At 40.9% G+C, this 13,009-nt stretch overlaps 1 protein-coding gene across 4 annotated transcripts in view; it reads right to left on the minus strand.

Annotated features, from left to right (window-relative positions):
• LGSN (lengsin, lens protein with glutamine synthetase domain) overlaps positions 1-13,009 on the minus strand; it is a 383,291-nt gene that overhangs the window by 34,859 nt on the left and 335,423 nt on the right. Inside the window, exon 1 of one of the 4 annotated variants that reach the window (XM_081941754.1) lies at positions 7,509-7,576. The exons of the other annotated variants lie outside the window; for them this stretch is intronic. The gene's annotated coding sequence lies outside the window, so the exon portion shown is untranslated. Of the gene's footprint in view, positions 1-7,508; positions 7,577-13,009 lie in introns of those variants that run through there. 4 annotated transcript variants of the gene reach the window in all.

Here is a 13,009-nt window from a genome sequence, read left to right on the forward strand (position 1 = left end):
AAAAGTAACATACTACTACTCTTCACACTTACAACTGTTGCAGCATCCACAATGTCGTGTGATCAAAATTTGGGACCTTGGTAACTGGTATATATTTATCAAAGTTGCAGTATCCACGGGTCATGCGATCACAATTTGCGACCTTCCTAGCCGGCTTCCAACAGGCAAAGTCAATGGGAGAAGCTGGAGTTGCTTAACTGCAGTGATTTGCTTAACTGTGGTAAAGAACTTGTAAAATCAGGTGCAACTTACTTAGCAACAGAAATTCTGGTCCCAATTGTGGTCATAAGTCAAGGACTACCTGTAGCTCCTACAAGCCTGAATTTGGATTCTCTAAGCATAAGGAATAGAGATACAACATCGCTTCTTGTCCTCGCAGGGTTCCTATTTCACTCCAGCTATTGTGTGATTGGATTCAAAGATTTGAAGTGCCACCTATACGGGTAGTCCTCAACGCATGAGCACAACCGAACCCAAAATTTCTGTTGCTAAGCAAGACAGTTGTTCAGTGACTTTTGCCCCATTTTACGACTTTTCTCACGACAGTTGTTAAGTGACACTGCAGTTGTAAAGTTAATAACCTGGTTGTTAAGAGACTTGGGCTTTACTGACTTTGTTTATCAGAAGGTCACAAGAGACGATCACATGACCCCAGGACACTGCAACCATCATATGAACCAATTGTTAAGTGGATGAATTTTGATCACATGAACCATGCAGCATTCTGCAAAGGTCATAAGGTTGAGAAATGGTCATGTCACTTTTTTCAGTGCTGTTGAAACTCCGAATGGTCACGAATGGTTGTATGTCAAGTTAGGGTTGACATAATTGTGGTTAGAAGGAAAGACACATGCCCTGAAGTCAAGTACTGCCATTTAATGCTATCTGAAGCATTCAGAGTACTTCGTGTCCCTTAGAAATATTGACAGTACGATAGTTACATATTAACCTTTCCCAACCTGGCATTCTCCAGTTGTGTTAAGACTCCAACTCTCCTAATTTCAAACTCTTCTGGTTCAGAAAGTCTGCTCTCTGTGATTGTTTTTCAGGTGGGTGGGAGTTATTGCAGCGGATCAGCAATTGTCTTAAAGGCCATCATGAGATTTCTCTAATTTATTGCCTTCACTTTCATCAATATGCTGCCACCAGCATGCATTCCAGCAACTTTAAGAATCAGCCACACAGGCCTGATAGCAATGCTGCTCCAATCTATTTTCCCCCCAAATCTGTGCAGAGTTTCTGTGTGTTTGACTCCATGTTGCATAATAAAACATTATGCCCAGTGAAGAATTGTACATGTTGTTTTTTGCTGTAGTTATTACTAAACATATTTTAGTATCTTTGGCACAAGGGCCTGTCCCAAGTCAACGATGCATGTTAGGTCTGGTTTTTGTCTTAGGGTGCTTGAGATGTGATCTGGCAGTGGAGGATATTAATAGCAGTAAGTTGTCGTGGTTGCCTTTTAGCTCCCAGTGTCACCCCTCCCTGCAAGGAGACAGGATCCCTTTGATCAGCCCAACTCAGGCAATCGATGGACCCAGTGAAATTCCAGAGCGAGCTTGAGGATCTGATAGCCATCTCAGCTGAGACCCTAGTCACTGCCTGCAATGGACAGGTGGCTGGGGCCTTAGATTGCATTATTCTTATGCGTTCTCTCCCTCTGCACCGATCCCGAGGTGAATCTTGATTTACTGAACTGAAAGATGAAATAAGTGCCTGGAACATTGCTAAAAGATGACTCAAAATGACTCTGACTGGAGATGGATGAGTGGATTACCTGACGTATAAGGGTGAAACAGCCATACTTCTCTTTCTTGCACCTGCTGATAGCTATCCAAAGACTGTTTAGGGTGACCCATTCCCTATTTCAACATCTGTGGGCCATTGTGAAGGTTATTCAGATTAGCTGGTGAATAAAGACACTCAAGTTTACTCCATCTGGGACTCTGGGCAGAACAGGTTGAGGTGTCTGAAGTACAATCTGGTGGTATGATCTGGGATGGATTTGAGCCATCCTTAGATCCATCATAGCTCATTTTCATATGGTGGAATCTCAAGTCCTATAGCAAATAAAATCGCCACTGGTTGGGTGAATTATGAGAAGGAATGTCCAATTACTTGGAGGGTAACAGATTGGAAAGGGCTGTACTATATTATGATTAAGCACTACAGTATATTCAAATTTTGTTCCTTTTATTTTAATGACTGCAGTATGTTCTTTTTGAAGATGCAGTGTACTTTTTCTACATCTGGAAGCCGTTAAATTACTAAGCAAAGTAATCACTGTATCTTATTACCAACCTCAAAGGTCAAGGCTTCCAGAATGGTTCAGTTTTAAAATTACCTACCATTGACAAATGCATTAAAAACAGAAACCTTGACGTTTTAGACTGAAGTCTCACTGGAGTAAATGCACACTTTGCAAATCTCTAAGATAATAATGGCAAGGCAGAAGTACTGCATTTATTCATCAGAACTGTGGCATTTTGGTGTGAGGTTTATATTGTTTTAAAGAGTATGAGGAAAAATACATTTTATGACTTAATATAATGATTAGCTTAGAAATGTATCTAAGTCGAATAGTTGGCTGGATTTTTTTCGGCCCGCCTATGGTAGTCCTATACTTTTCTTTTGCTTTTAAAATTAGTAGGGAGTATATGTTTTCATCTCTTTCATTATTTATTCCACAGGTAGTCCTTGTTTTACAACCATTCATTTAGTGACCGTTCAAAGTTACACCACTGAAAAAAAAATGATGTATGACTATTTTTCACACTTAGGACCATCGAAGCATCCCCATGGCCTCATGATTCAGACACTTGGTTACTGACAAATATTTATGACAGTGTCCAGGTATCATGTGATCATTTTTTACAACCTTCTGACAAGCAAAGTCAATGGAGAAGCCAGATTCACTTCAAAACTGTTGGCAGAAGAGGTCATAAAATGAGGCAAACTCGTTTAACTACTGTCTTGGGCTCAATTGTGGTCATATGTCAAGGACTACTTGTACAGATAGGAGATGACAATAAAGAAGGTTTCATGTTCTTACAAAGTTGTCACAGAGAAGATTCCAAATTCATTTCAAAGAAATGACTTTCTTGACATCAAATGAACACCCAAGTTTATATAATTTCATTCTTATCTATTTCTACTCAAACAAGAACAAATCATTTAGTATCTGTGAGAATTTTGAGGCAGCTATAAGACAATATAATGTTTGAATTAGTAACACATTATCTTCAACCTCCAAGAAACCTCCAAGATTTAGAAGCCAAATAGCTAAATATAGAGGTAGAAGTAGGGGTGATACACCTCTACACGTGACATATATATTGTTCTTGAATTCACTCCACACTTCCATCACACTATGGTATGGCTTCATCTTTGTTCAACCGTTGAGCCAATTGATTTTTTTCACTGTTGTGACTCAAGAGGAAACACTGGATTTGGTTTTCATTAGAGAAGTACCAGAAACTATTTAGGAATGTCTTGGATATAGGGTAACCACAGGAATTTCTTGTGGTTTGCATCAGCCTAACATTTTTCAGGGATCCATATGCAGGGCCTGCATAGTGGTCACAAGGTCCCTTAAACCTGATCAGGTGATGGAGATTGTATGAGTATGTCATCTAAATATGCCTGTAATCTGACAGGCACCTCCCACAGTGCAGCAACCAGGGTCACAAGCACCTTGGTTAATACTCGAAGTGCCGAGGAGAGCCCAAAGGGCAATGCCGTATATTGGAAATGATGACCAATGTAGGAGAAACCTAAGAATTGTCTGTTGGGATAAGATGGTTATGTGAAGGTATGCCTCTGTTAAATCTATTGACGTTAAAAAATCTCTATGTCTAATGCAACTCAAAATAGTCTGCAAGGAATGGATCTTGAAACATTTATAATGAATAGACTTGTTTAATTTTTTAAGATCAAGGATGGCGAAAGGGATGCTTGGAGGATTTGCCCCTCTGGTAATGGTCTGATTGACCCCTCTGCCTAGAGGAATATCCTCCCTGCTGCCTATACCCCTGGGTGCCAAAGTCTGCCCCCTAAAAGGACAAACCATAATCTTGGTTACGAAAGGACGATCCCCCATCTTGGCTCCAAAAGGAAGGCCGCCTGGGGTAGGGAGCGGAGCAGGGGAACCCTTTCTTGGGCGCCATAGGGTGGACCTTTCTCTTCTCCTGGTTCTCGATGAGAAAAGGGTCCAAAGCGTCCCCAAAGAGAGATTTGCCTTTAAAGGGGCCGAAGCCAAACGCCATTTGTGGCGCACATCTGCCTGCCATTGGCAGAGCCACAAGAGTCTGCGGGATGCCACAGAAGACGCCATGGCTCAGGAAGCAAACCTGGCTGATGTAAGCATAGCATCAGATGTGAACTGCACCACCACCACCAGTTTGGCGATATCTTGATGGGGATGTATGTCTGCAATGGGAATGCGCTGTTGCAGGTCTTGAAGCCAGAGGAGACAGTAACGGGTGAAAAAAGAAGCAGTGGTTGAGGCCCGGACCGCCCATGCCACTGCCTGGTGACCATGCTGCAGTGTGAGGTCTGCTTTCTTGTCCTCTGTTCAAGGACATCTTCCTGGGGCCCCGGCATATTGGCTGAAGTATAGAGGGCAGTTACTGGAGCATCGATTGATGGGATCGACAGGAACTAGGCCAATTAATTGGCCACGTTAAAGATTTTTTTGTCTGAAGCCGATGGAGTTGGACCCGAGGTGGGAGCCTCCCACTGACACTGCACCAGGTCAATGAAGATCTTAGGAGTTGGTATCGTTTCCGATGGAGGGGCCTGCTTGGAAAACAGGGTGTCAGCAGAAATGGTCACAAGGCGAGGAGTGGTAGTTGCCGGTTGAGGCCATTTTGGCTTCATATAGCAACCCTGATGGGAACAGGGTTGGTGGAAAGAGGCCAGAAAAGGTCTTTTGGTTCCAGTTCCCTGCCTTCCTCTTCAGACATTTCGGCCTCTTTAATTTCCCCTTCCTCAGAGTCAGAAGAGTGATCTGATGCCTCTCCATCTGGTGCCAAAGGTTCCACATGCACCAAGGGCGCTGGAGGCAACGCGGGTCTATCAGATGACTGCGTTTGAGCTGGTTGCGTGTGGGATCTAGCATCCCTCTGCTGCAATCCAGCTGCAATGCCCTGTGAGATGGCAGTTGCAATGATGTCTTGGAAATTGGCCATGCAGAGCTTAGGCTGATTAATGCCTGTAGAAGTAGATGGAATACTGTCCACCCTCTGTAAGACGGGAGGTGCGAATGAGGCTGCAGATGGCCCAGCTGAATTAATCTCCTGTGCTAGTCCCCCGATGCCAGAGACATCAATAGGAAAGAGAGGGTTAAGGGAAGCCTTCTTGCCCTGCCTGTCCCCAAGAGAGAATTGCAAAGCCAACTGCATCTGGGAATGCTGAGTTTGTTTAGAAGCCTGTGAGGATGAGGCTCTCTTGGAGGCAGCTTTCTTATAAATGCGCCCCAAAGGCTTTTCCTTTTGCTTTTCGTATCAAGAAGCAGGCTTGGACGGCTTTTTAGATTTGCTAGCCTTCACTGAGGCTTTGGGGTTTTCTTGCCTGTTTTAGGTGGCTCTGAGATGGTAGAGGTTGAGGGCCTGGGTGGAGATTGAGTAGCCAAATGCCCTTCAACCAATTGGGAACTACGAGGCTCTGCAAAGGGCTCCGCTGTGGCAGTTGGTGTGTCAGAAGAAATGGCGGCCGCCATTTTAAAAGGAGAAAGGGCGCGAATATGAAAAATGGTGCTTTGCATCTTTTTTGCAATGGCTAAGCTCCTTAGGAGAAACCAGGGGCTTGGCTAGAATGCCGCTCCTTATCAACTCTGATCACCGCTCTAAGGGCACGGGTTGCTCCACAGCAGCCGAGAAAAACATCCACGTTGAATTTGATTTAAGCTGCTGCGGTTCGCCGCTCAACTGATGACAGGAGCGGCGGAGCACTGCCCATGCGAAGGCTGTTCCAAATGATGAGGGAATGTAATCGGGCGAGGCAGGCGCCGAGAGGAAAGCGCGGTGGTGTCAGGCACTGATCTGCAAGCTACGGGAGTTTCTGGGATTAACACCAAGCAGTTCAAGCCTCCCTCCCTTTTGAAGCCTTTATACCCTAAAAGAGTTTACAGGCTAAGACCCGCAATGCACGCTGCCCCTGCAAAGAGTTTCCGCCAGTAAGGGTCACTGCAAGACACAATCCAAAGTCAATTCACAATCCAAGCCGATTCAATATAAATAACTCACAAATCCAATATTTAAGGAAATAAGGAAAGCTCTCACGAATTCCCCACTTTAGTGGTCTTTGATGTTTTCTGCTGTGAAACATTGCACAATTTTATTTCTATTATTCTACAATAATAGAAAGAGAGAAAATTCCTCTCAGTCCGGAACGAAGCGATGATATATCTATCCTCATTGAGGGATTGAGTCAGAACTGGGCTTTGCCTAGCGACAGAGGCGTGGTTTCAACAACTGTCAGGCTCAGTCCTCGCAATAAGTGGATGAAGGTCAACCCAGTCTGGATGCTACCTCCACCACTATGGAGAATTCCTCCATCACGCTCCTGTTAACCATGCTTTGAGGTTTCTTTGGTTGAGATCAGTGGTTATCTTTCTGCCAGCAGGGGATGCTTGTATCACAGTGGGTAAGGCAGCACCCTTTGACAGCTGTTGCAGAATAGTGACAAACAATAAAGGCAGCATAATTTAGGCTGGCCTATGTTTCTGCTGGCTCAAGGGTAGGTGAATCATACTTTAATACTGTCTTGAAGAATTTTAAATGTGTAACCATAAGTGATTTAATAGCCATTATGGTTATTGAATAAACAACAATTGGCTGAGTTCCCATGTGTTAATCTGAAACTAATGTTAGAGCTTAGTACATGTTAACTAAATCCTTCTCTTGGTGTCAAAATGTAACACACACACACACACACACACACACACACACGTCCTCCACTGTCTCACTGTGTCTGCCCAAACTCAGGCCCGCTATGTCAATGACACTATCTAACCATCTCGCCCTCTGCCCTGCCCTTCTCCTTTTGCCTTCAATCTTTCCCAACATCACGGTCTTTTCCAATGAGGCAAGAGTGCTATGAGGGTACAATACATTGTTCTAAAGAATTTCCATGAGAAAACTGTAATTTGGCTAAGAACGGGTGGTGGTGGTGGGTGTTTGATTCAAATAAAATAATCCATATTACTTAAAATGCGCAAAAAGTCCTTTAACTGAGCACTCTCATTTTCTTCACATGTTAACAAATAGTTCTTAAACCGTTTTTAAGCATTAAAAATATGTGTAGGCTAAAGGGATTGTTTTGACAATGTAATTTCCTTCCCCCACTCAATTTTAGTAAAAGGTTATTAGAGTACATTACCACTAGTGCTGCTAAATTATAGCATAATAGCAAACATTCTCCCTAATCTACTAGCCACCATAGCTTTAATCTTTTAATGAAAAAGAATGTGTAAAATGTAAACTGCATTCCTCAGACAACTGTTTTACCATCTTAATTCAGTGGTACTCTTGAATTACATCATTTGCAAGATTTCTCAATCATATGCAATGTGAACTTGTCCTGAAAAATAGAAGGAGCTAGAATTGAGATCTTTCACACCATTAACATTTGTGCCCCCAATACCCTCAAGTGAACTGTAAATGCAATCCACAATTATCTTCATTTCAGCTGACTGAAAAATGTCAAGAAGTGAAAATCTTTGTATCTTGACCTGCCTCATACCCCTACAGGACTGATACATAGAAAAGAAAAGAAAAACCTTGCTCCCAACCCTCCACATTCAAGGGAAGTATAGTTCATTACTTGCATTAATTTGTTTGGCTTGAGGTGGGGGAGGGGGGAACCCAGTGGTTCTTATTGGGGGCTGTGGATAGCCATAAAGTCATATTTCCTTTAAAAAGATTTTTTTGCTGCAGGTAACATTGCAGAATTTCACAACATGTTGCAAGGTTTGTAAATCCTCTGCAAGGGAGGAGTTGTGAGGCAACAGTTTTGGCAAACAAAGAAACACCCCTCTACTAACTGTTACTGTACAGTAGCATCTCAACAATTTCACAATACTTTCAAGGACATTGAGTTGAGCTGGAAGTAAAGAACTTTATGAGCCAATCAGTCTTCTCACTGGCTGATCAAATTCTCAGGAGGAGGAGGAAAAAAGAAGGAACAAAGTAGATATAGGCCAATTTCTGCCAATGAAAGAACATACCACTTTTTAAAAAAAGCTTTCCCTATAATGTTCTTAATCATTTTTATTCCGTTTTCTTTGGGGGTAGTTTGATTTATCTTTAAATAATATAATAGTGGAGCTATTGGCATTCAGATCAGAGATCCAAAAAGATCTTAAAATTTTTACCCTGTTAAAAATAAAGTATTTGGGTTTTTAAATTATTTTTTCATCAATGTATTATTTATTTATTACTATCCTGGCTCTACTACTTTTTATAAACATCTTAGAGCAGCAAACCAACCTAATATCCATAACTAGATGAGTTTCCACAGCATGCAAAACCCATAAATCATGATTTGCAAATCATAATAGATTGGTTCACACAACCCCACGCTATCACATTATGGTGATATACGAATCTTGTTATATTCTGGCCGTGAAATTCTCATGCAATCGCTATTGTATGGTGTGTTGTCAGGTTAGTTATCTGAACTGCAAAAATCTGGATGACTCTCAAAACTCAATAGAGGAATACATTTTGCAGCTCAGATATAAATACAGATATTCAGATCATGCCATTCTGTTACAAAGAAAGCAACTTTATTCCAAGCAGAGAAAAGGAATAAGGAAGAGTAAACGAAATAAATTAAGAATGTGAGATGAAGAAAGGAAACATAGCTAAAATTAGTTTACACAAATAGAATTCACTGTATGTTTTGATAGCTTTCTAACTTTAGAAACAATCTCTAGTTCTATTGCAAGAAAATCTTCATCAAGGTGCTGAAATTTCAAAAGAAAGGATTATTTTTCCCCCCTGATTCTCATCTCTAGGCTAAAAGTCAACCCAAGGGGTAATTGTATTGAAAATGCCTATCTAATGAGTGAGAATTTCAAAGTGGAGAGCATATCAAGCTGGAGATAACAAACACCTGTGGAATAATAGAGAGAGGAAAGCAGCAAACTTGATAAAAAGCTTTTTACAGAAATAGGGACACACAGATCACTTGAATTGTTAATACCACTTTATAATGCCTTCGTAAGGCAATACTTGGAATACTGCATTCAGTTTTGGTCACCACGATGTAGAAAAGATGTGGAGACTCTAGAAAGAGTGCAGAGAAGAGCAACAAAGATGATTAGGGGACTGGAGGCTAAAACATATGAAGAATGGTTGCAGGAACTGGGTATGTCTAGTCTATTAGAAAGAAGGACTAGGGGAGACATGATAGCAGTGTTCCAATATCTCAGGTGCTGCCACAAAGAAGAGGGAGTCAAACTATTGTCCAAGGCACCTGAGGGTAGAACAAGAAGGAATGGGTGGAAACTAATCAAGGAGAGAAGCAACTTAGAACTGAGGAGAAACTTCCTGACAGAACAATTAATCAGTGGAACAGCTTGCCTCCAGAAGTTGTGAATGCCCCAACACTGGAAGTCTTTAAGAAGATGTTGGATAGCCATTTGTCTGAAATGGTATAGGGTTTCCTGCCTAGGCAGGGGGTTGGACTAGAAGACCTCCAAGGTCCCTTCCAACTCTGCTATTGTAACTTGTAACAGATAATCCTTGACTAACAACGGTTTGTTTAGGGCCTGTTCAAAGTTCTAACAGCACTAAAAAAAACTCAACAGAGGTTGAAAAAAGCAACTTATTGTTTTTCACACTTATGACTGCTGCAGCATCCCTATAGTTACATAATCAAAATTCAAATGCTTGACAAATGTCTCATATTTATGATGGTTGCAGATGATTACCCTTTTATGACCTTACCACAAGCAAAGTCAATGATGAAGACAGATTCACTTAATAACCATGTTACTAATTTAATTAATTTAATTCACTTAAGAACCATGGCAGGAAAGGCCGGAAAATGGGGCAGAACTTAGCAACAGGAATTTTTGGTCTCAGTTTTGGTCATAAGTCAAGAACTACCCGCATTAGTATATTAGTAGGCACTAATATAGTGCTTGCAAAGCTAAAGTTATGCTATACAGGTAGTCCTCAACTTGCAACAGTTCATTTAGTGACTGTTCAAAGTTACAATGGCACTGAAAAAATGTAACATGACCATTTTTCACTGTTACGCCCTTTGCAGCATCCCCATGATCGTGTGATCACAATTCAAATGCTTGGCAGCTGCTTCACATTTATGACCGTTGCTGTGTCCCAAGGACATGTCATCAACTTTTGCAACCTTCTCACAAGCAAACTCAATGGGGAAGCTAGGTCCATTTAACAATCAGGTTACTAACTTATCAACTGCAGTCATTCACTTAATAACCATGGCTAGAAAAGTCGTAAAATGGGGAAAAACTCACTTAACAAATGTCTCACTTAACAGCAGAAATTTTGGGCTCAACCGTGGCTTTATGTTGAGGACTATCTGTATAACAATTAGCAGAGCTTATAAAATAGACCTTACTGTAATATGGAGAAAAACTATTTGTAGATCTGGAAAGTTCTTGTCCTTTTTCCAACCCGGCTGGGAATTCTGGTTGCCAGACTAAGGAAGGCTATATTACATTGGAACAGAAGGTCAGTTTGCTTGTTCACATGGATTACTGACTGATCTGCGGTTGATCAGTGTGCTGAAAATTCTATTCTTCCCCTAATCCAGCCTTTCTCATGGTTTAGTCTTATAGAAGCTAAATAAATAAAGTGAGAATATACAATCTTGGAATGTTTGTTTACTGATTTTCAACCAATTCATTGTTCTAGATTCCATTCTAACTCTTGCCCCCTGGTCCACATACATCTTTTCCAGTAAACAGGAGGTAACCTAGTGTCATTATATCTCAAAGGTGCTTTTTCAGGAGGCAACTGGACTTTGTTTTTTTTTCTTCGAAGATGTTTTGCTTCTCATCCAAGAAGCTTCTTCAGCTCTGACAGGATAATGGAGAATGGAAGGATTTATATTTCTTGCAGACAGCTGGTCATTTGCATCCTTTTAGAGGGTCATTGAAGCACTTGGGGGTTTAACTTTAGCTGAAGAAGCTTCTTGGATGAGAAGTGAAACAAGAAAGTCCAGTTGCCTCCTGAAAAAGCACCTTCGAGACAACCATAGCCTGGATGACTGAGACCCTCTATAAACTTTTAGTGTCACCATGCTTTTAAAACCCTTTAACTATAAGGAAAAACAGATATTCTGGAATCCTCAGGATAATTAGCTTAGAATGTGGATAGGAGAGTTAACTTTTACATGGGTGTGACACCAGAAAGCAGCATTTTAATAATGCCCCATATGAGGTCATTTACTGCAAACAACTGTATTGAGTTCTGATGAATCTCTCCAGAGCTTTCTCCAAGTTGGGGAAGCTTAGCCCCAATTCATTATGGAATAGGGATCAACATGGTGGGGAAGGGGGTCTTCCCTGAAGGTTCAGGTAAGACAAAAGGAGGCAAACAATAAAAGGCACTTAGGAACAGTGTTTCTCAACCTTGGCACTTTTAAGATTGGTGGACTTCAAATCCCAGAATTCCCCATCTTTGTTCCACCCATTTTAAAAGTTGTCAGGATTCAGAAACATCGGCCTGGAGGAAACATTCCACATTACAATACTTTTTCTCCCCACTTCTGAGAAAACAAAGTACTTGAATGTTTGAAACAGATCTTGGTGCAATTATTATATTGTACTGGTAGTATGTGCCTCCTATAGATATATGGAACCCTATATATGGTGGCACCCTATCTTGTCAAATAAGACTATGTTTATTTTCTTTTGTTTGAACATAACATAGTATATGTATATTCCTGAACATATCTTCCATGTTGCTTTCAAACATGTTTTACATCTGGACCAAATTTGACAAGTTCATAAATCAATGGATACCAACTGCTTGTCCAGTCTATTGATCTTGTTCCTCAAGATGTTTCCACCACTTCGCAGCTCTCTTATTCTTTTATGCCCTCTAGGCCCTTTGGCTGAGTTCACACATAATGCGTAACCAAAAACATGATTAACAAACTACCATGAGTTAATGTGCTGGGTGATTTCTACAACACATTTAAGACATGGTATGGATTTGTTTGATTTTAGGCATGACTGATGTTTTACTAACCTCTGAGACCTCATATCTCTCTCTGCAGATAGGTAGTACTTTTATGAAAGACTTTCATTTCAAGCAGATGTTTCATTATAAGAAAGAGATAGTGGTGGATAGAAAACAAACACAGCAATGACATAGTTTTATAATCCCATTTCCCCCAAGAATCTATCAATGCAGAAACATGAAGCCACTTTGAATGTAATGTAATTTGAGTGGCTTCTTGTCTTTAGATGGCTCTCCTCAACATCACATGGCACATTACAGGATGTCCTCAACTTACGACCACAACTGAGCCCAAAATTTGCACTGCTAAACAACACAGTTGTTAAGTGAGTTTTGCTCCATTTTACGACCTTTCTTTTCACAGTTTTAGCTCCATCACTGCAGTTGTTAATTAGTAACATAGCTGCTAAGTGAATCTGGTTTCCCCACTGACTTTGCTTTCAGAAGATCACAAAAGTTGATCACCAGGACACTGCAACCATCATAAATACATGGCAGTTGTCAAGCATCCAAATGTTGATCATGTGAATTTGAGGGTACTGCAGTGGTTGTAAGTGTGGGGAAACGGTCATAAGCAGCTTTTTTCAGTGCCATTACAACTTTGAATGGTCACTAAATGAACAGTAGTAGTTCAAGAACTACCTGTAGCTATTTACACATATCTTGCAGGAACATTTTAAAGGAATACACATATGTGTTCTTAAGGCCATTCATGAAAATAGCCCAAATCAGCATGTTCATAATCTCTAGAATAAATTGTCTAGTTGAAACAGCTG

The sequence above is a fragment of the Natrix helvetica genome, assembly GCF_964273705.1.
Source record: "Natrix helvetica genome assembly, chromosome: 2".
Lineage (NCBI taxonomy): Eukaryota > Metazoa > Chordata > Lepidosauria > Squamata > Natricidae > Natrix > Natrix helvetica.